Source organism: Peromyscus maniculatus, chromosome 3, assembly GCF_049852395.1.
Source record: "Peromyscus maniculatus bairdii isolate BWxNUB_F1_BW_parent chromosome 3, HU_Pman_BW_mat_3.1, whole genome shotgun sequence".
Lineage (NCBI taxonomy): Eukaryota > Metazoa > Chordata > Mammalia > Rodentia > Cricetidae > Peromyscus > Peromyscus maniculatus.
This window is the reverse complement of record NC_134854.1, coordinates 48,387,036-48,408,224: the sequence shown is the minus strand read 5'-3', so window position 1 is coordinate 48,408,224 and position 21,189 is coordinate 48,387,036. Positions and strand designations below refer to the sequence as shown.

General features: G+C 40.4%; 1 pseudogene; it reads right to left on the bottom strand.

The window, feature by feature from the left end:
- Positions 1–7,823: 7,823 nt before the first annotated feature.
- On the bottom strand, positions 7,824–7,979 carry LOC102908677 (mitochondrial import receptor subunit TOM5 homolog pseudogene; annotated as a pseudogene).
- Positions 7,980–21,189: the final 13,210 nt, after the last annotated feature.

Below are 21,189 nucleotides of genomic sequence, written 5' to 3'. Positions count from 1 at the left end.
CAGAGATTTTGATTCCTGTCATTTTGTTGCTGTGGTTGTGTGTGTGTCAGGTGTGTGTTTCCCTTTTTGGTTTCCTAGTCCAGTATTGTTTATTCCTTGTGTTTTCTTGTGTAGGGTTAACCTCTTTTGTCTGGAGTTTTTCATCTAGTGCCTTCTATAGGGCTGGATTTGTAGATAGATATTCTTAAATTTGCTTTCTTATGTAATGTCTTCTTTTCTTCATCTATTATATATATTTGAAAGTTTTGCTGGGTATAATAGTCTGGGTTGGCATCTGTGGTCTCTTAGAGTCTGTAGAATGTCTTTCCAGACCCTTCTGACTCTTAGAGTCTCCACTGAGAAGTTAGGCATAATTCTAATAGGTCAGCCTTTATATGTTCCTTTTTTCCCTTGAAGCTTTTAATATCCTTTCTATGTTTTGTACATTTAGTGTTTTGATCATTTTGTGACCAGGGGACTTTCTTTTTATCATCAATTCTATTTGACATTCAGTATGATTCTAATACCTTTATAGACATCTCCTTCTTTGGTTAAGAATATTTTCTACTATGATTTTACTAAAAATACTTCCTGTGCCTTTGACCTGTGTTTCTTTCCCTTACTGTATTCCTATTATTCTTAGATTTGGTCTTTTCATGGTATCCAGATTTCCTGGATGTTTTGTGTCTGGAGTTAGATTTAGCATTTTCTTTGGCTGTGGTATGCTGTGGGATGCTCTGTATGGCAAATGTGTTGCTCTGATTGGTCAATAAATAAAACACAGATTGGCCAGTGGCTAGGCAGGAAGTACAGGTGGGACTAACAGAGAGGAGAAAAGAAAGAACAGGAAGGCAGAAGGAGTCACTGCTAGCCGCAGCCAGGACAAGCAGCATGTGAAGATGCCAGTAAGCCACGAGCCGCATGGCAGGGTATAGATTTGTGGAAATGGATTAATTTAACCTATAAGAACAGTTAGCAAGAGGCCTGCCACGGCCATACAGATTGTAAGCAATATAAGTCTCTGTGTTTACTTGTTTGGGTCTGAGCGACTGTGGGACTGGCAGGTGACAAAGATTTGTCCTGACTGTGGGCAAGGCAGGGAAACTCTAGCTACAGTAGTATCCATTTATTCTATTGTATCTAAAATACCTGTTACATATACTTCAATTCTCTGTTACATCTCTTGTATTCTGTTGGTGAAGCTTCCCTCTGATGTATGTGCTCAAGTTCCTAAATTTTCTGTTTCCAGATTTCCCTCAATTTGGGTTTTCTTTATTCTAATTCCATTTTCAGGTATTGTACTCTTTTTTCATTTCCTTCCACTTTCCTTGTTTCTTCAATATACCATTAATATATTGATTAATTTCCCTTTAAGTATTTCTATCATCATAATGGCTATGTTTACATCTTTGTTTTGTCATCTATGCTGCAATTCTCTGTGGTAGGGTTACTAGGTTCTGGTGGAAATATACTGACCTGGCTGTTAATGATTGTGTTTTTCACACTATGGTCTAGACATCTGGATTCAGGAAAGTTGTAATTCTAAGTGCTGATATCTGGCCTTTCTTTGTTGGGTGAATATTTTGTTCCTTGGTTTCTGTTGTCCTCTCTGGTTCTTAAGAGGGTGTGGTAGCTGTGTGATGCCTGGTTGAGAATGCTTCTGGGATTCTGCTAGGTATGGCCACTGGGGGTTCCAGGTAAAATGTGTTTCTGGGTATTGGGAGCTGACACTTAAGAATGGAAATGGCTCAGTAGGGTCTGGGGGGTCCACAGGAGGAAGGCAAGATAGGCGTCCCACCCAGAATTGCTTAGCCCCCAGGAATGGGGGCAGGCAGTGAGGAGAGGCCACAGCAGGTAGTCTGCTACAGAGTTGGGATAGGACTGGGGGATCAGACTTGGAGGAGAGAAGGGCAAGGGAAGATCTGAAGCTAGCCTGTGTGCTTCAATGGCCTACTTCTCTGGAAGGCTTGGCTGGTGGGTTCACAGGGAGTACCTGCTGGAGTTTGAGATAAAGGGATAAATAGAGAGGGAGGTTGGATGAGAAGATCAGTGTGATCAGCTGGAAATGGGGGCAGAAGTGGGAGGAGGCTGCAGCGGGTGCAATAACTTATCCTTCACCTTAGAAGGAATATCTTTGCACACCCCACACCATTGGACTCCTAAGAATTTCACTGAGTTAGAAGGCCCTTGAATTTTGGTTGGATTTATTACCCGTCTTCTAATGCGCTTATGTATTACTAGCAAGTCCAAAGTAGTTGCTACTTCCTACTCGCTCAGTTCAATCAGCATGTCATCAATATAGCGAACCAATGCGGTATTTTGTGGAAGAGACAGATGATCAAGATCCCTTTGAACTAAGTTATGACACAGGGTTGGAGAGTTAATATATCCTTGAGGCAAAACAGTAAAGGTATACTGATGACCTTGCCAACTGAAAGAAAATTACTTCCGGTGGTCCTTATGGACAAGTAATTAAAAAAAAAGAAAGAAAAAAAAAGCATTTGCTAAATCAATAGCTATATGCCATGTCCCAAGAGACACATCAATCTGCTCAAGTAAGGAAACCATATCTGCTACAGTAGTCGTAACTAGAATGACTAACTTGTTTGAGTTTTCAATAGTCAACTGCCATTCTCCGTGATCTGTCTCTCTTCTGCACTGGGCAGATGGGAAATTTAAAGAGAGATGCAGTGGGAACCACCATCCCTGCAGCCTTCAAGTCCTTGATGGTGGCACTAATTTCTGCAGTTCCTCCAGGAATGTGATACTGCTCTAAAGGTTCCCTTTGGCCTCTCCAACCATAATAGCTCCCACCCCACAGGTCAGGGAACCAATGTGAGAATTCTTCCAACTTCCAAGAATATTTATTCCAATTATACATTTGGGGACTGGAGGAATAAACACAGGATAAGTTTGGGGATCCACGGGACCTACTGTGAGTCAGACTTCAGACAAAACTCCATTAATCACCTGACCTTTGTAAGGCCCTACTTTTAACTGGAAGGCCACAATGTTTATTGGCGTCTTCCAAAGTCAGCATCAATTCAGAACCAGCATCCAACAGATCCCAGAAAGTTTGCTTGTTTCCTTTACCGCAGTGTACAGTTACCCTTGTCAAAAGCCGTAGGTCCCTCTATGGGGAAGGACTGGAGAAAGGCTAACAGTAAAACTCTTAGGGGTTTAATCAGGTTCTTCCTGGTCTGCAAACTGGCTCAAGTCTGGAAATGGATTCACAGGCCAAAATTTCCTTTTGCCACAATCCAGCAGAGCCTTTCTTTCATTTGTTTGAGATTTTTTCCAGTTAGTCAGGTCAAACAGAAATGCAGTAGGTCTCTTAGCCATTCCATTCCCAGAAACACCATGATTGCTTAGTCAACACCAAACGTCCATATGAGTAATGTCACCATAAAATTCACTTTGCCTGTATTGGCCATTGCAGGTTAGGCCATTTTGGACATTACTTTGTCTGTGCTGCCCATTATGATAACTATAATCACCTTGCCTTTGCTGATTCAGTGCTTCCCACCCAGCCCCTGCTGCTTCTGGGTCCAATTAAACCCATTGCATTTAATTCATCCAACCGAGCAGAAGAGTCTCCAACACTAAGTTCTGGCACTAGGTAAAATGCAACAGCAAAGCTCTTCAAATGTGCTGCTGCCCCTCTCACCATTTTGCATCTTATAGGATCAGTGAAAGGCATGTCTGTAGCACGAATCTTAAAAGGTCTTATCAATAAAAACAAACCTGGAGCCAGGTAGTAGAGTGAATGCTGGAAGACCAGAGAAGCAAAACAAGCCACAGCTTCCTCACCTTGTCAATTTCTCAGCTGATCCTGTTTCCTCGGACTGGATGCCTCTCAGCTGAACTGTGCCACTCAAAAGCCTAAAAATTTAACCAGCCTAGTTCCTGGTTTTCACGCTTTATATACCTTTCTGCTTTCTGCCATTACTTCCTGGGATTAAAGGCTCACTTCCTGGGATTAAAGGCATGAGTCACCATGCCTGGCTGTTTCCACTGTGGCTTTGAACTCACAGAGATCCAACTGGATCTCTGCCTCCAGAAGGCTAGGATTAAAGGTGTGAGTGCCACCATTTTCTGGCCTCTATGTCTGTCTAGTAGCTGTTCTGTTCTCTGACCCCAGATAAATTTACTGGGGTACATGATATATTGAGGAACACAATACCACCACACATGTCCTCTGGGCCTTCCTATTGCAGAGGCTTGCATTTTACATAGCATAACACTATAGCAATGCAATTTTCCTGAGCCTTCAAATCTCTTCATCAACACTAAGACAAGGGATATCAGGCATCTCCATCTCCTTTGCAATTGACAAATGCTTCAGCTAACCATTCAAACAATCTTTTGACACCTTTTTAACTGTGTGAATTTCTATATTAAACCTATGAATTTAAAAGTTATGAGACCATCATGAATTACCTGCATGAGCCTTCAGTACAGTGTCAAATCCTTTATGTGGGACTAGAAGATGGAGAAGGAAAGCTTTGTGAAGATGGGATAGAGAGCCAAGCTATGCAACTCACTCAGTGGACTACCTTGAGACACCAGTCTCCTCTAGGGCTTTCAAAGAAAATGAAGCCTTATTGATACTTTGATTTCAGCATTCTGGATTATAAAGTAGTAAAATATGTTGCTACTTTACACTACCAAGTCTGTGGTAACTGTGCTTGACACTGGAGAAAAACTCTGGAAGCTAACCTCTTCTTTATATAATGTTTTCAGAACCAACACCACATCTTAACTTATCCTTGAATAATAACCTAAGTCTGGGATTAAGAGTGTTCAAGCCATAATTAGGAGAGAGCCACAATATATCTTGGCCAATCCCTGAGATGGCAGAATCCTTCTAGCAACCAAATATAGGAACTAGGGGCTTATCATTGTCATTCTTTGTTTTGCCCACTGTAACTTAATTAGCTGTTTGTTTCTTAAATTCTTCATGTTGGTAACTCACACCTTATTCTATGGGTTATCTCTGGTCTCTTTCCTCTAACTTGAAAAGGATAACAGGGATGAAAGACAAGACTAATGCTGCCTCCATTGTCTGGGTTTTTAGACTAACGATGTTGAATAAATTTGACTCAGAAGAAAAAAAACACTTTCTGAGTAATATGCTCTTGGATCCAGTAGGTTAAATGATTATTGCAAGAATAAAGACAAAACACATCTCAATGGCATAGGGATGGTAGCAGATACTATCAGGTAATGATGTTGTTGAGGTTGGGGCAATGTTAACTCTTTAGTCCTAGTTAAATTACTTTTTTGCTGGAAATCCTCAGTAAATACCTCAAAAGGAAAAGGAAAATAAATGTGAAAAAGAAAACTAGTGTTTAAAACCTACTTTTTTCATGAGATAGAAAATGCAGAAAATAAAAACAGGAAGATACTTTTATTTTATTCTGACTTCATCTTATTTAAAGATGGGTCAACGCAATGATAACAGCATGTACCTGTAACCATGAAACCACAACATTCAAAGACTCAGTGGAAGAACGTATTTCTGAAAAAGCTTCTACCAGCTGATCTCAATTGTCAACCAGAATACACTGAGCAATGCCTTTGGGGTGTTTTTGTGAATTATAGGCAAGTAGGACAATGTGGGGGGAGTAGAAACTCACTCTGAGTACAGGTGGCATCATCCAATATGGTGGGCATACAGATAGAACAAAAACAGAAAAGAGAAGCAGCCAGTCAGTGAGGCCAAGCTTGATTGAGTCTTCCTGAGATGTTGCCATCATCATGGGCATTAGTCTACAGCTTCAGTTAGCCTGCCAAGGTGGACTAACACCAGCTTCTGATTCGTGTCATTGGTCCTTCTTGTTCTGAGGCATCCGACTTCTTAGACTGACATCTCTGTGGTCCTCCAGCCTGCAGACATCCATTGTGTGACTACCCTTCCTCTGATTGTGTAAACCATTCGAATAAAGTTTTTACAATATTAAACACATGGTTATTATCTCTATGTGAGGATTAGTCCCAGAGAAATTCAAGAATTTATTTTTGTTGTAAAAGTAGTTGACTAGAAGAGCATGAAATTAAGAGAGTTTCAATTGTCTAAAGAATATATATATTACACACATATAACTAATACATTTTGCATATACCTGTCAGAAGCTTCACTTAAGCTGGATTACACAGCAATGGGCAGGGCGTTACTCTGAGCATTTGCACAAAAGATGGACATGTTCTGGGTGAGTAGTTCATTTCCAGGACAACTATACTAAAATCACACAATTTTCTCTATCCCACTTGCTACCTTCTCTTTGGACTTGGTATCCTTATGTTCACAATATATATGACCATATGTCCTTAGAGTCTGTCAATATCCTCTAGGACACCTTGCCTCCCCAAATAGGAGAAACAAAATCCTATCAAAGCAAAGACATTTCTTTCCCCCAAAACATTGCAAGATCTTTGCTGAGATCTTATTGACTATAACTTAGTACTGTGTCCATCTTGCCCCTTGGAGAGCATTATGGCCAAGAGGTTGGAGTGAGCTTCTGGACTCATACAATCAGAGCTCACACCTGGAGCTCAGAAGGAGATGGATGGATAGAACCCTGAATTAAACATCACTGTGCACCTGGCAAGAAGCAGTAGTTGATGCTGATTTTTCCTTAGGAAGTCAGTTATGTGAGGATTTTACATACTGACCAAAAAGTCCATCTAGAATACATAAGCAAGCATACAGTCTTGATGATCAAGGCATCAAAGCTGGTGACAGTATAGGGAGAATAAGTTGAATAGGTTGATGGGTTGTCAACCTTCATTCCCCTCCCCCACTGCCTCATTTCTTACTTTCCCAAGTACATACAAGCCACGTAAAAGTAAATAATAGTTCATCAATTAGCTACCAAGAAGGATTGTAACATCATACTCTTTATAAAAACTAATAGTGACAATATTGACAATAGTCACAATAGTGACTATATTCCAATGTTATTAACCTGCTGCTGAGAAAACAAATAAGAAGGAATAAGAAGTTATTCCAACATTACAGACTAGGACTTTAGTAATTCAGAAAAAGGAACATCAAAATAAGTTCATTAAATTAGACTCAATCTTAAGTAAACTTCTACAGTCTAATAATCCATATCACCTCCAGCTTAACTGTATTAACTATACTACCAAAATATAATACCACATACATTTCTATAGGTTAATCTATAACCATATAAATCTCTAAACTCTGTACTTTTTTACATAGCAAATTATGACTAAATAAATGGCAGCATTTCCTAGGAATACCACACTAAGATCAAGTTTTTAGAAAAGACTCTATCATAATTTCCAAAATATTGAGTATTGATACTAAGTTTGGGACAATTAAAACTAGAGAGATAGGAATGCTGTTTGGATACACAGTGAGAGACCTTTACTTGTCTGTGTTCTTGGATCTACAGCTTGATGTGAGCAATGATACTTTCATTCATGTCAGCTTACTGTTGATGGAGGAGGCTGAAAGGCATTTGTTTGAGTCTTGATTTTTGCAGACAATAGTATTTTTAAAAAAATTATCTTTTTTCTTCAAAAATAAGTCCCTTAGAATTTTGACATTATTTACAATTCCATCAACACTCACAGAGGTGGATATCACGGGCCTAAGGACACAGTATGATCACAAGGCATCTTTTTTCATTTCCCAAATAGTTTTATTTTTCAGCTATTGAGGTCAGTTCCCAAAGCCCAACCCATTCTTAACAAGTAGAGTTTTATGTCCCTTTAATCAGTCTTACATCTTTTGGAACCAATTCATCTGCAGACAGGAGGAGAAACTGTCACCAGGTTATTCATGCCATGCATCCATATGTGACTCCCAATCCTCATATGCTGTCCAAGTTCTTTAAGATACATGGAGGGACTCACAGCAGGGCCACATAGACGAGGAAGTTCAGAATGGAGAAGATCACATCCTCCCACATCTTCAGCTTCATCTCCTCAGGGGCCAGCTTCAGCACAAGACCCTGGATCCAGAACATTGCAGCTCCGCCTCCAAAGCTTGTAGGATCTACACACTCTGTTCTCCTCCAGTGACTGCCTTACACCCATAACTCAACCAGCTAGAAAATCTACCTTAGGGAGTAAGTTATCTGGAAAATCCAGGCAACCAAAATGGAGGAGAATCATGGCCATTTTGTTTGTGAGCAATTCAGCATCCTGCTATAACTCATCAATTACAGAATCACAGAGTGCCACACAGTGGTACTCATAGATGTCTACATGTGATAGCCCAGACTGAGTGGTCAGGAGTCACAAAAGGAGATAAGACAAATGTCTGTGAATTGAATCTCTTGATCCACAAGAGACATTATCTCCTGGGAGATAATGAGATTGTGGAGACATACTTGTCCATATTAAAGCACTTGGGAGGCAGAGCCAGGCGGATCTCTGTGAGTTCGAGGCCAGCCTGGGCTACCAAGTGAGTCCCAGAAAAGGCGCAAAGCTACACAGAGAAACCCTGTCTCGAAAAACCAAAAAAAAAAAAAAGACACTGGACATGCCTCCCACCTCTACCTCAACACACACACACACACACACACACACACACACACACACACACACCTTAAACAGTAGATATTAGAATATTAGGATAACTATAGCTATTGTTAACTTGACAATCAGGGTTCTATATCACCAAAATAATTTTGGATCATCTATACAGTTGACATACACCATCCTGTCTGGTTTCTAGGTTTACAGATCATAAATGATGCATGTAAACAGGACAGGGCATTTAAATGCAGTTGTTTTTCCTTGTATCATGCATTGGGCCACAGTGGTAAAAAAATTACTTATGATTCTTTTTTTCTTTTTTGGTATTTAAGATGTTATGAGCTGATTGAACTGGAGTCTGTCAACGAAACTTTCACAGAAGATTCGTAGGCATTTTTCTCTTTGGTTTAATTAATGTGAGCCTGTACTAAAAGTAAAATACTTCGGAGCAAAGTTGGGTATAGATACTTCAATGTATACAGCAGATGGGCCTTGCATGCTTATTCTTCTATTTATTTTTATATGTCATATACTTTGAATTCAACATCCACTGCTGCCACCCTGAAATAAATTGAAATAATGTTTTCAGGAGAATAACAGATAACATTCCTAGATTGTATTCCTGTGGATAAGCAACTCCTCACAAGAAGAAAAATAATATTCTGCTGGAACAGCAAGGATTTCAGAATTTCTCTGAATGAAATTCATCTTATCCAGAATCAAAGTCTGGCTTTTTCTCTGGTTAGATTCAAATGTCAGAAAACTCTAATTCAGGGCTAAAGAAAAAAGAAAATAGGATTTTTTAAAATTAGTTTTTTGTTGAGCATGGTATCACATGCCTTTATTCTAGCACTTCAACAGGTAGATCTCTGTGAATTCAAGGCTACCCTGGTCTGTAATAGTGGGTTTCATGACAACCAGTCACTTAAGGGAGACCCTGTCTCAGAAAATAGATTAATAATAATAATAATAATAATAATAATAATAATAATAATAATAATAATAATTAGTTCTTTGAGAACTTCATACAGCTTATTTTGATCACATTCACTCTCCTCCAACTTCTCCCAGCTCCAACCACCTTTCTCTTCCCAACCAACTTTGGTATCTCTTTTTTAATTTCATCAAGTCCAATTTGTGCTGCTCATATACTCTTGGATGTATGGGCTTCCACTGGAGGATGGACAACCTGTTAGGAGCCACATCCTTAAAGTAAATTGACTCTCCCTCTCCCATCATGTGTCTATTGCAAATAGCTGTCAGAATTTAGAAATAAGACCATATTGCTGATGATACTACATACTTGTGTCATAAAACATGAGAAATAGTCCATACTCTTCTGGAAGCTTCATTCCCTATTGGATGGCTTTCATAGTGCTGGGAGAGGCTCACATGCTATGGTAGAAGAAAAGTATTAACAATCTTACCCATCTGGAAATACTGAAAACTAGAATAATTATAGATCTTGCAGGACCTGCCCACTGGTGCAATAATATCATTAATGTCATGGAAGGAACTGACCACTTTGTGATCGGATTTAAGGTCCGCTCCCCAAGATGAAACATATACTTGTCACTGCTGTCGAGGCCAAGAGGAGACTAGAAAAAAAATAAAAAATGAAAATAAAGGGCCTATTTGCTTCTCTCTGTCCTCAGGTCTAGCCAAGATTCATTTTCTTTCTCATTGAACTGGTGGAAGTAGCTAACATACTGTGATAGTCTGAAATCTTTTAATCTGGTCTCTTTTCCTATCTACCTCATTTCAATCAAGCTAGATAAATGTCTGCATCACAGGACAGCATAAGAAGCATTTAACCAGCTGGTATGATCCATTGAGAAGACTGTTATCATCCATATCTGAGAATGATATGTTCTCACCGGCCACCATCCTACCTCACTGCAGCCAATTTCCCCTCAATGCCTTATTGCTATACCCATTTCTGGTACAACATTAAATATGGAAATAAAAATTCCAGCTTAAATTGGCTAAAATAAGAAGAGCAATATACAGTCCCACATATCTAGATAGCTTGGATGCCATGGGTGCACTGGTTTACTCTTGAGACTATCGTATTAGGTCATGATCTGGTTGGCTTCACTCTTTTACATCCCACAAAGATAAGTCATTACAAACATTACTTTCATGAGGAAGAGACTCCATGGATTTTCCTCACCCTGTTCCAAGTTTTCTTCCTCCATATTATTTTTCTGTCAACCTCCCCACCTTATCCAAACTCTTAGCTGAGCTCCAGCCTCCTAAGCCATCCTCCAATTGCCCTCCAGTAAGAACACAGCCTCTTCATCAGAGGATATCTTGATGCTCATTGGATAATTTCTTGCAGTATTGGTGAAATTATTAAGGCCACTCCACATAGTTAAAAGGAGATTTATTTAATGGCGTAACTTACAAATGAAGGAATAGTTAGGTTGAGGGTTCTGGGAAAGCAGCAGCAGTAGTTCAGCGATGTTCTCTGGAGAACTCTCCTTCGTCCACCTCTAGCATCCGGGCTCCCAACAGCAAGAATCTATCTGGGGTCTTCAGGCCCTCCCTCGGCCCTGCTTTGTGGGTGTGATAGTTACCAAAACCTCAATGGGGCTTGGAACTTCCAGACCAAAGCTGGAATGGCTACCCACTACATTGCAGCCTCAATCATGTTCAAATTTGATGCATTTAAGCATTTTTATGCACATTCCTTCTGTCTGTGAGAATGAATGTGACTTCTCCAGTGAAAATTCTTTTTTTCTACCAATCTGGCTATTCCTGATATGCTGCATGCTAAGGATAATATTGAAAGAAAGCCATTAATTTTAATAACTAAAAAAATACTTCATGATGGAGAAAAGCTCCATGATTGGTATGCTACATACAAGCTCTATAATGCAGTGGTTACCAGAAATTGTGTAAGGAGATACAGATCTCCTTTCTGCCCCTCCAGGAACACAGAGGCCACATCAGTCAGTTACAGGCTAGTCTTTTGGTTCCAGGATGTATCTAGCAAAATGTCTCTGTTTAGACCATCTTTGTGATATATAAATATATTATTTCCTGGAGGCAATTAAATATGTATACATTTTAATAAATTTAATAAATAAATCAGTAGATAAGGAAATAAGATAAATAACTATGATATGCTTAAAATACAGAATTGAGTAAAGTAGGCATGACCTTTCTGTTTGTGAATTTTAAGAGCTGAGCTGAGGAAACAACATTTTAAGGTGAAGATTCAAATTATGAAGGAAGTCATGTAGAAAACAGAGAGAAAAATTTGGTTCTATTCATCCCATTCTCACCAAGACACAATGCACCTTTGTTCATACATAATGAAAGGGTTTTACTGGAAACTACACTAAGAGGTGTGGAACAGGCTTGGGGACAAATTAGGATTGTGGAGGAAGAATGTTACTTCTAAATATAAGGTTGAGGTGAAAATTTTTTTTTTTTTTTTTGGTTTTTCGAGACAGGGTTTCTCTGTGTAGCTTTGCGCCTTTCCTGGAACTCACTTGGTAGCCCAGGCTGGCCTCGAACTCACAGAGATCCACCTGGCTCTGCCTCCCGAGTGCTGGGATTAAAGGCGTGCGCCACCACCGCCCAGCGAAAATATTTTTATAGATAACATAAATGGACAAGAAGCTGGCTACCATCCCCTTGATATTAAGAACTGTGAAGTATCAAATTCTGGGACAAAGCTCCTAGATTAGAGCAACCTCATCCTCCTCCTGTCTTACTACAACATTTGTCAGGGTAGCTATATTAGTCACTTTTTATTGCTGTGAAAAAGCAATTTGACCAAGGCAATTTATAGAAGAACGAGTTTATTGGGCTTGCGATTCCCGAGGGTTAGAGTCCACGATGGGGGAGTGAAGGTTTAGCGGAGCAAGGGCATGACGGCAGGAGAAGGAGGCTGAAAGCTCTCATCTTGAACCTCAAGCACAAGGCAGAGAGATAAATCCAAATGACAGGAGTCTTTAAACTCTCCAAGCCAACCTCCCCCCCCACACACACACACAGTGACATACTTCCCCCAGCAAGGCCACACCTACACCTACCTAAATAGTTCTACTAACCTAGGACCGAATATTCAAACATTGGAACCCATGGGGGGCACTCGTATTCAAACCACACTAGTGATAGTGGAGCACACTGCTGAGAACAGCTTAAGGTAACTACTATAAGTGTAAAAAGCATACTTAACATTTGGGCCATACCCTCCACGTGGGTACAAATGCACACATATGCACGGGTGTAGGTGCACTGCATACATTTATGAATGCATTTGAAGGTCAGAGTTAGATGCCAAATGTCTTTTTCAGTTTCTCGACACCTTACTTTCTCTCATTCAACCTGGAGTCCACTAATTCTGCTACCCTGGCTGGTCAGTGAGCTCCAAGAATCTACCTATTTCTGTGTTCCCAGAGTTAGGATGACAGGAGCAGGCCATCACACCTGGATTTTTTATGTCAATGGGTGTTTGGGATTTTCTCTCAGGTTGTGGTGGTTTGAAGGAAAGTGCCCCCCAAAAGGAATGGCACTATTAGTAGGTGTGGACTTGTTGGAGGAAGTGTGTCACTGGGGAGGCGGGCTTTGGGGTCTTGTATATGCTCAACTTCCAGTGTCTCGGTCCACTTCCTGTTGCCTTCTGATCAATATGTATCCAGCACCATGTCTATCTGCATGCCACCATAATGATAATGGACTAGACCTCTGAAAATGTAAGCCACCCCCATTAAATGTTTTTTCTTTATAAGAATTGATATAGTCATAGTGTCTCTACACAACAATAAAAACCCTAAAACACAGGTTCTCCTGATTGCATGACAAATACTTTGCTAATTGAGCCATCTGCCTAGACATATTTGTTTGTTTAGCAATATGTATCCCAAGTTGGCCTTAGACTTGATATGTATCCAAGGATGATTTTGAACTTATCCTTCCTTCTCTACCTACTGAGTGCTGGGATTGGAGTATGTACTACCAGTTTAGGTGATACTAATAGAATCCAAGGTTATATGCATGCTAGGTAGACGACATTCTACCAATGGAGCTGCATTCCTAACCCACAATTCCCTTTACAATTCATGTTTATTTTGAAACATTGAGAGATCTTCATGGCATACTGAAGCCATGTAGCCAATAATAACTTTCTAATAACAATACATCTAGAAACATGGCTACTAAATTTTAAGACATAATCATGGGTACAGGCAGAATGCAAGGATTTTATATCTCTTCCTCCTGTACCACCTCTTATTTTTCTACTTTGTAGTTTTCTGTCTTGAAATTCTGCATTGTTCATTTCTAAGAGAAAATATCTCCCATCACCAAAATAAAAATACTAATCTAACAAGAACAGCTTCCTTTATAAAAAAAACATGCAAAATTTCTCTCCACTGTCCCTTAGGCTTGATCACATGGCTTGTTGACAGTTTCTGGTTGTGTGTCTCTCCCTGGCGTCTACCTCTGCAGCAGTCTTCCCTGATACTCCCCACTAGGACTTCATGTTCTCAAACTAATCACCGTTTCTAAAATCCAGCTTGCTGTTTCAAGCCTCCCTGTCTCCATTTAGGCTATTTCCAGTGAGTAATATTTTTATCTTTGCCATTCCATTAGACTTTATTTGTATCAGGAATCTTACCTGGTACTGTTTCCTTCTACTTATAGAAGGTACAGTGCTCTGCCCTGTATCTCTAAGTTCAAGTGAACATGATTCTTGACTTATCTTCTTGGTGCTCTGGAGCCTTCACATGAAATTGATTCCTGATTAGCATTGTTAAACTAAGTGAAGTCCAGTTGCGGGAGGGGAGCTGCTGAGAAAAAGAAAAGGGACAAAGAAGTTTTCTAGACCCACATGTGGGTATTTCTCCATCACTACTTTTTTATTTTAAAAGATTTTTTTATTCACTTTACATACCAACCACAGATCTTCCTCTCATCTCTCCTCCCACTCCCTCAACCCCACCCCTCATCCCCTCCTCCAAAAGGGTAAATTCTCCCATGGGTGGACAGCAAAGTCTAGTACACTCAGTTGAGGCAGGACCCAGCCCCTCCCCCACTGCCTCAAGTGTGAGCGAGGTGTCTGGCCATAGGTAATGGGATTCAGAAAGCCAGCTCATACACCAGGGAGATCACACTGCCAGGGGCCTCTCAGACAGACCCAGCTACACAACTGTCTCCCATATGCAGAGGGTCTAGTCCGGTCCCATGCAGGTCCCATGCAGACCACAGCTGTAGATCTAAAGTCCGTGAAGTCCTATGAGCTTGGTTCAGTTGTCTGTAGATATACCCACCATGATCTTGACCATATGGTCTTGCTCATATGGTCTCTCTTCTCTCTCTTCAGCTGGATTCCTGGAGCTCAGCCTGGTGGTTGGTTGGGAATCTCTGCATGTGCTTCCATCAGTTACTGGATAAAGGCTCTATGTCTCCATCACTATTTTAATGTCTTGTAATGTTTCCAGAAGAGACTCATCCCACAGAAAGCCGCCTCCCCCACTTCTGTACTAATAAACACAACATAGTCTCACTGGTGAGTGACTTGCTTGAGATGGTGCCACCATCCTCACACTGGCTTGACAGATGTAGTTTAGTTTTTAAACCAGCAAAGAAAGTGAAGTGCAGTGGCAATCAGAAAGGTCAGAAAGCATGCATTTGAGAAAGGAAAAGGGCGCAGGCGTCAGATTCTAAGTCTCAAGACACACATGGATGGTCGTTTGTTTCTGTCACCGTTCACCAAATCACAGTGGACTCCAGTTGTTTGTATCTTCTCTGCTTCTACATCAGTCTTTCTTCCCTGTGTCCCTTGACATCTCACGGCCGTCACTGTTTTCCTGACCCCTCTTTAGGCCATCGCTGACTCCTAGGAGTATGTGTGGACTGTCATACCCCTCAACCTGCTGCTCTGTTGCTGCTTCTCAGTCTTGCCAAGCAGCCTCGCAGCCAGCAGACTAACTGTGTAGAGTGGGCTCTGATTGTGAGACTGTGTGAAAAAGTCTTCAGTTGTCCGGTCATCTACTGAGTGAAATCCCGGAGACTTAACTTACACAGTCAACATTCTCCACCGCCCGTTTCAGTGTGTTTTTCTCGTATAAGGTAAAACTGGACCCCTTTTACTAAAATACCCCAATTCTTATAAACAGCCCAGTTAATTTCTTCAGCTGATAATTATATCTGTGTCCCCGGGATTTTCTCATTTTTGTTTATATTGTGATTTTTTTGAAACAATGTTTTATGTCTTCCCATTCATATCATATAGTTGTGAATGATATCGTTTTGTCTCAGATGACTGTAATACTGTATATAGAACAAACAATAAGTTTGTTTGTTAAATAAGGTATTTGAGGGTCCTTTCACAAATATCTTTCCATAAACTTTTTAAAGGATATTCATTAGGGTTTATTTAGCAAGTATGTTCAATTTCAAAACAAGAACAACTACGTGATTCTCTGTTACAGAAATGTAAATTATATTTAAGATGACAGATAAGATAATCATTTTGTTGAGTCCAGATTGTATTAGTGATACAATCTCATGTAAGGCATAAGTAGGTCAACTCCAGAATGGTGGCTGTGAGGGAGTAAGCAATGGGATTCTGCTGCTCATTCAACATAAAGTTTCAGTTTGATAAGATAAATAAGTTCTAGACTTCTACATGATGTCTATTGTTCATGCTATATTATGCATTTTTATTAAAAAGAAAGATATTTTGTTAAATTTTTTTTTACCAAACAAAAATAAGGAAGAAAGAAATAAGAATCATGAGATGATGGGAAGACAATTCGAGATGTCATATTTCGTCCCTTGATTGATTTGACGGCATCATTGGTGTCTGCAGAAATCTGTAACTTATCTCTCCAATGACAACCAGTAGACATGACAACTGACCCGTTATATTTCTGTCACTAATTTAAAAATAGGTTACCTTACAGGTTTTTGTGTACATATGATTTCCTGTTTGTGTTTTTATGGGATTTCTCTGTGTGAAACATGGATATCACGGTATCTATACGTTTCTAGAGCTTTTTTGGATCTTTTCCTTCTGTTTGTTTGTTTGTTATGTTATATTCTGGTTTGTTTTTGTTTTATCTTTTACTTTTTTTGTTAGATGCTTATTTGTATTCTAAAGAGAGAGAGAAAGAAAGGGTGTGACTTTAGGTGAGTGAGGAAGAGGGGAGGATCTGGGAGGTGTTTGGGGAAGTGAGACCATAATCAGAATGTATTATACGAAAAAAACTCAATTAAAAAATAAAATAAAATAAATAATATGGATGCTTCTAAATGGTGTTTATTTGGTGTTGGCGCCATCTTGTGGTAAATGTAGGTAGTGCTCAGCTAAGGAGAGCTTGGACAGTTAATGTTGAGACAGGCAGGGTTCATCACCTGATCCAACCTTCTCTATTAATTAGAGAAATAAGTCAAAATTTGAAACTAAGAATCTTCCCATAGTCTACATTAGGCTGAACACTTCTTAGGTGAAATGTACTCACCTCATGTCGTCCACCACAATAGGAGGATATGGAAATGAAGTAAAATATGATGGAGAGATATAGGAATTCTTCTATGAAGGGGATTGTTACAGTAATTTAAAATAATAAAAAATCACTATGATGAAATGAAATGAGATTTTGCTTAGGAGATGTAAAATTTGCATTGGATTTTGAAAGCTCTGTAGGGTTTGGATGGCTAGAAAAGCCAGGACAGGACATTGACTGTGAAGAAAAGGAGAGGAGAAAGACTGTGTTAAGCAACAGAGAGCATGGGACAGGATGAAACCGGAAGGCAGTGTTAAATCACAAGTAAAATGCCAATCGACTACGAAGGAATGGTTTAAATCTACAAATGTAAGGCACTGTGTCCAGCTAGTACCACACATGAAATTGGAGGCAAAAGCTCGGAGCTAGTCATTTCAGTTTTTGAATAATCACAGCCAGGCTTGAAAGTAATAAGTATATATCCAAAGCAAGTAAGAAAAAATATTACACAGCTGTGTCAGTGGGTGCTTCTGGCTTGGTAAAATGTTTCCACTGAGAGCTTGTTAATGGATTTAAAATGCCTAATATTTCAAATAACTTAAAGGAATGTGAACATAGTGTGTTTTGGAAAATTGTGTTAGATGATTTACAAAGTATCTATAAATGACAAGACATTGGCTCAGGTGACAAGGGTCATCGCAGGATGGCATTGCATGGAAAACAATCATTCCTAAGTAGTTCATATTACTTAACATTATTTGTGATTTTTTATTTAAATTTTTTTTCACTTTATATACCAACAAGTGTTCCCCTTCTCCTGTTCTCCCCACCTCTCCCCCCACCCCACTCCCCATTCACTCCTCATAGGGGGAAAGGCCTCCATTGGGGAGTCAACACAGGCTGGCATACCACGCTGGAGCAGACTAAGCCCTTCCCCCTGCATCAAGGCATCCCACCATTAGCAATGGGCTCTAAAAAGCCAGTTCATGTACCCAAGATAGGTCCTGGTCCCACTGCCAGGGGCCCCACAAACAGATCAAGCCACACAACTATCACCCACACAAAGACATGATCTTTCTGTGTAGTCCTGACTGGCCTGGAACTCACTATGTAGAGCAGGATAAAATTGAACTCATGGAGATCCTTCTGTCTCTGCCTCCCAGTTGCTGAGATTAAAGGCACATATGTCCCTATGCTCAGCCATTGTACATAATTATGTAAATAACTAAAACAACAACAAAGTAGGATGAGGGCAGCCATGCTGTTTGCTTTCCTTTCGTATTATTGAATCACATTTACTTTGTCTTGGTTAATCTGTGTCCAAGACAGGCGTTTCTCAAGCATGATTCTTTCATAATGAGAAAATCCAGCACAGGAGACTGAATACATAAAAGAGATCTTTTTACATCTAGTTGATTTTTGTGTACTGCACGGTCTAGCCTTGAAATGAAGCAGGAAACACCCTTTGTCCTTGCTTCTGCATGCCTTGAGAACAATCTAGGTTTCTGTGATGCACAACAATGTAAGATCATAGACATAAGTCGAACTATTGTCTGAATAGTTAGTCGTTTTGTTACATTTGTCTTGTAAGCCATTGTGGTCTCGCTCATTTGAGACTCCAACTGCACCATAAAAATCTCTTGGCATATTTATTTGGTTATCTAAAGTCTATTGAATTGGATTAATTTATCATGTGTCTCTCCAGCCACAAATCAGTAACTTAGTATTTAAATTTTCAAATCATGGCCATTTTATTGTATCCGAAAGGATAAGAAGGCTAGGCTTAAACATCACTCTCTTAGAGAATTTCCATGATGTCCATTCTTTTTACTTTCTCATATACTGTTAGTATCATCCTATGTAAGCTAAAAATGAGCAAATCTTGGAACTGCCTACAGTGGAGTGGAATGCTATTACTGAACTATTTGCAGAGAAATTGACGTGTTTAAAATGGTCACATTCCTATTCAACAATTGGAAAGGCTTGCTACCTGGCCTCTCAATAGCATTTAAACATTTTCCCATACATGAACACATTTTGTAAAGTTTGAAATTTTAAGATACTTTTAAATTCTAATTTTCTATCTCAATTAATTTTTAATTTTTAAACTGTGCTGAGAAAAATTATACCTGTTTTGTTTTCTGTTTTTGCAAGTTTTGTAAATAAATATTTTTGTTTTATAATTAATTTAAATTTACATATCAGCCACGGATTCCCCTGTCCTCCCTCCTCCCACCCACCCCCCAGCCTTCCCTCCCCCAACCCAGCCCCCCTTCCCACCTCCTCCAAGGCAAGGTGACTCCCCTGGGGATTCAGCCCAGCCTGACCTGTACTTGGTGAATAAGCTGGCTTTTTTTTTCATTTTTAAAAAATATTTATTAAATTTAATTTTACATATCAGCCATGGATTCCCTTGTTCTCCCCCCCTCCCCCTCCCACCCCCACCCCCCACAACTCCCCCGCCTTCCCCCCAGCCCACCCCCCAATCCCATCTCCTCCAGGGCAAAGACTCCCCTGAGGATTGAGTTCAACCTGGTAGATTCAGTCTAGGCAGGTCCAGTCCCCTCCTCTCAGGCTGAGCCAAGTGTCCCTGTATAAGCCCCAGGTTCCAAACTGCCAGTTCATGCACTGAGGACAGGACCCAGTACCACTGTCTGGATGCCTCCCAAGCAGATCAAGCTAATCAACTGTCTTATTTATCCGGAGGGCCTGATCGCAGCGGATCTCATCTGATGAGCTGGCTTTTTGTAACCAGTTTTATGTGGAGTTTAATCTCTTACCATTTTTTGGTGCTTGAAAACTTTTGGCGTTTGACAAGAAGGTTCATTGCTTTCAGGATTCAGATTCTCTGGAACATTCACCAGATTGCTTTGTCCATTCCACCATTTGGCCTTCTGTATATTAACATACCCCCATGATCTCATATGGGTGAGAAAAGTGAATTAACACCTTTAGCCACTTTTGTGTCACTTTGATCATGTGTGTTTTTTCCTTATAAAAACTGGCCCTGCATAGACCCAAGGAATGCTCAATCATGCCACAAGGACACATGCTCAACTATGTTAATAGCAGCATTATTGTAATAGCCAGAACCTGCAAACAACTTAAATGCCCCTCAATTGAAGAATGGATAAAGAAAATGTGGCACATATACACAATGGAGTACTGCTCAGCAGAGAAAAACAATGACATCATGAAATTTGCAGGCAAATGGATGGAACTAGAAAATATCCTGAGGGAAGTAACCCAGACTCAGGACAAACATGGTATGTACTCACTCATTAGTGGATACTACATGTAAAACAAAGGATAACCAGACTACAATCCACAACCCCAGAGAAGCTAGATAACAAAGAGGACCCTAAGATGGACACATGGATTGCCCTGGGAAGGGGAAATAGATGAGAACTTCATGAGTAAACTGGGGGCAATGGAGGGTAGGGGATGGAGGATGAGAACCTAAGGGAACAGGATGGTCAAGCTGGAACAGGGACAGAGTGGGAGAGCAATGAAAGTGATACCATGATAGAGGGAGACATCATGGGGATAGGGAGAAACCGGGTGCTAGAAGTTCCCAGGAATCCACAAGGATGACTCCAGCTTAGACTACTAGCAATAGTGGAGATGGTGCCTGAACTAGTTTAACCCGGTAATCAGATCGGTGAATACCCTGTCATCATAGAGCATTCATCCAGTAACTGATGGAAGCAGATGCAGAGATCCAGAGTCAAGCACCACCAGGCCAAGCTCCAGGAGGGAGTCCTGTCAAGAGAGAGAAGAGGAATTCTATGAGCAAGGGGCATCAAGACCATGATGGGGAAACCTAGAAAGACAACCAAACCAAGCTGTGGGAACTCATGAACTTTAGACCAACACCTGTGGAGCCTCCATGGGGCTGGACTAAGCTCTCTATATAAACAACACAGTTGTGTAGCTTGATCTGCTTAAGGGGACCCTTGGTAGTAAGATCAGGATCCATTCCTGGTGCATAAGGTGGCTTTTTGGAGCCCACTACCTATGGTGGAACACCTTGTACAATCTTGATGCAGGGGGAGGTGCTTGGACCTGCCTCTGTTGAAAGTAGTGTAGCAGGCTCTTCTGACTCCCCATGAAAGGCCTTACCTTGTCAGAGGAGGGAATGGGGGTGAGTGAGTTGAGGAGAGAAGGCTGGGGGGCTGGAGGAGGGAAGAGAGGAGGATCTGTGGTTGATATGTAAAATGAAAAAAATAAT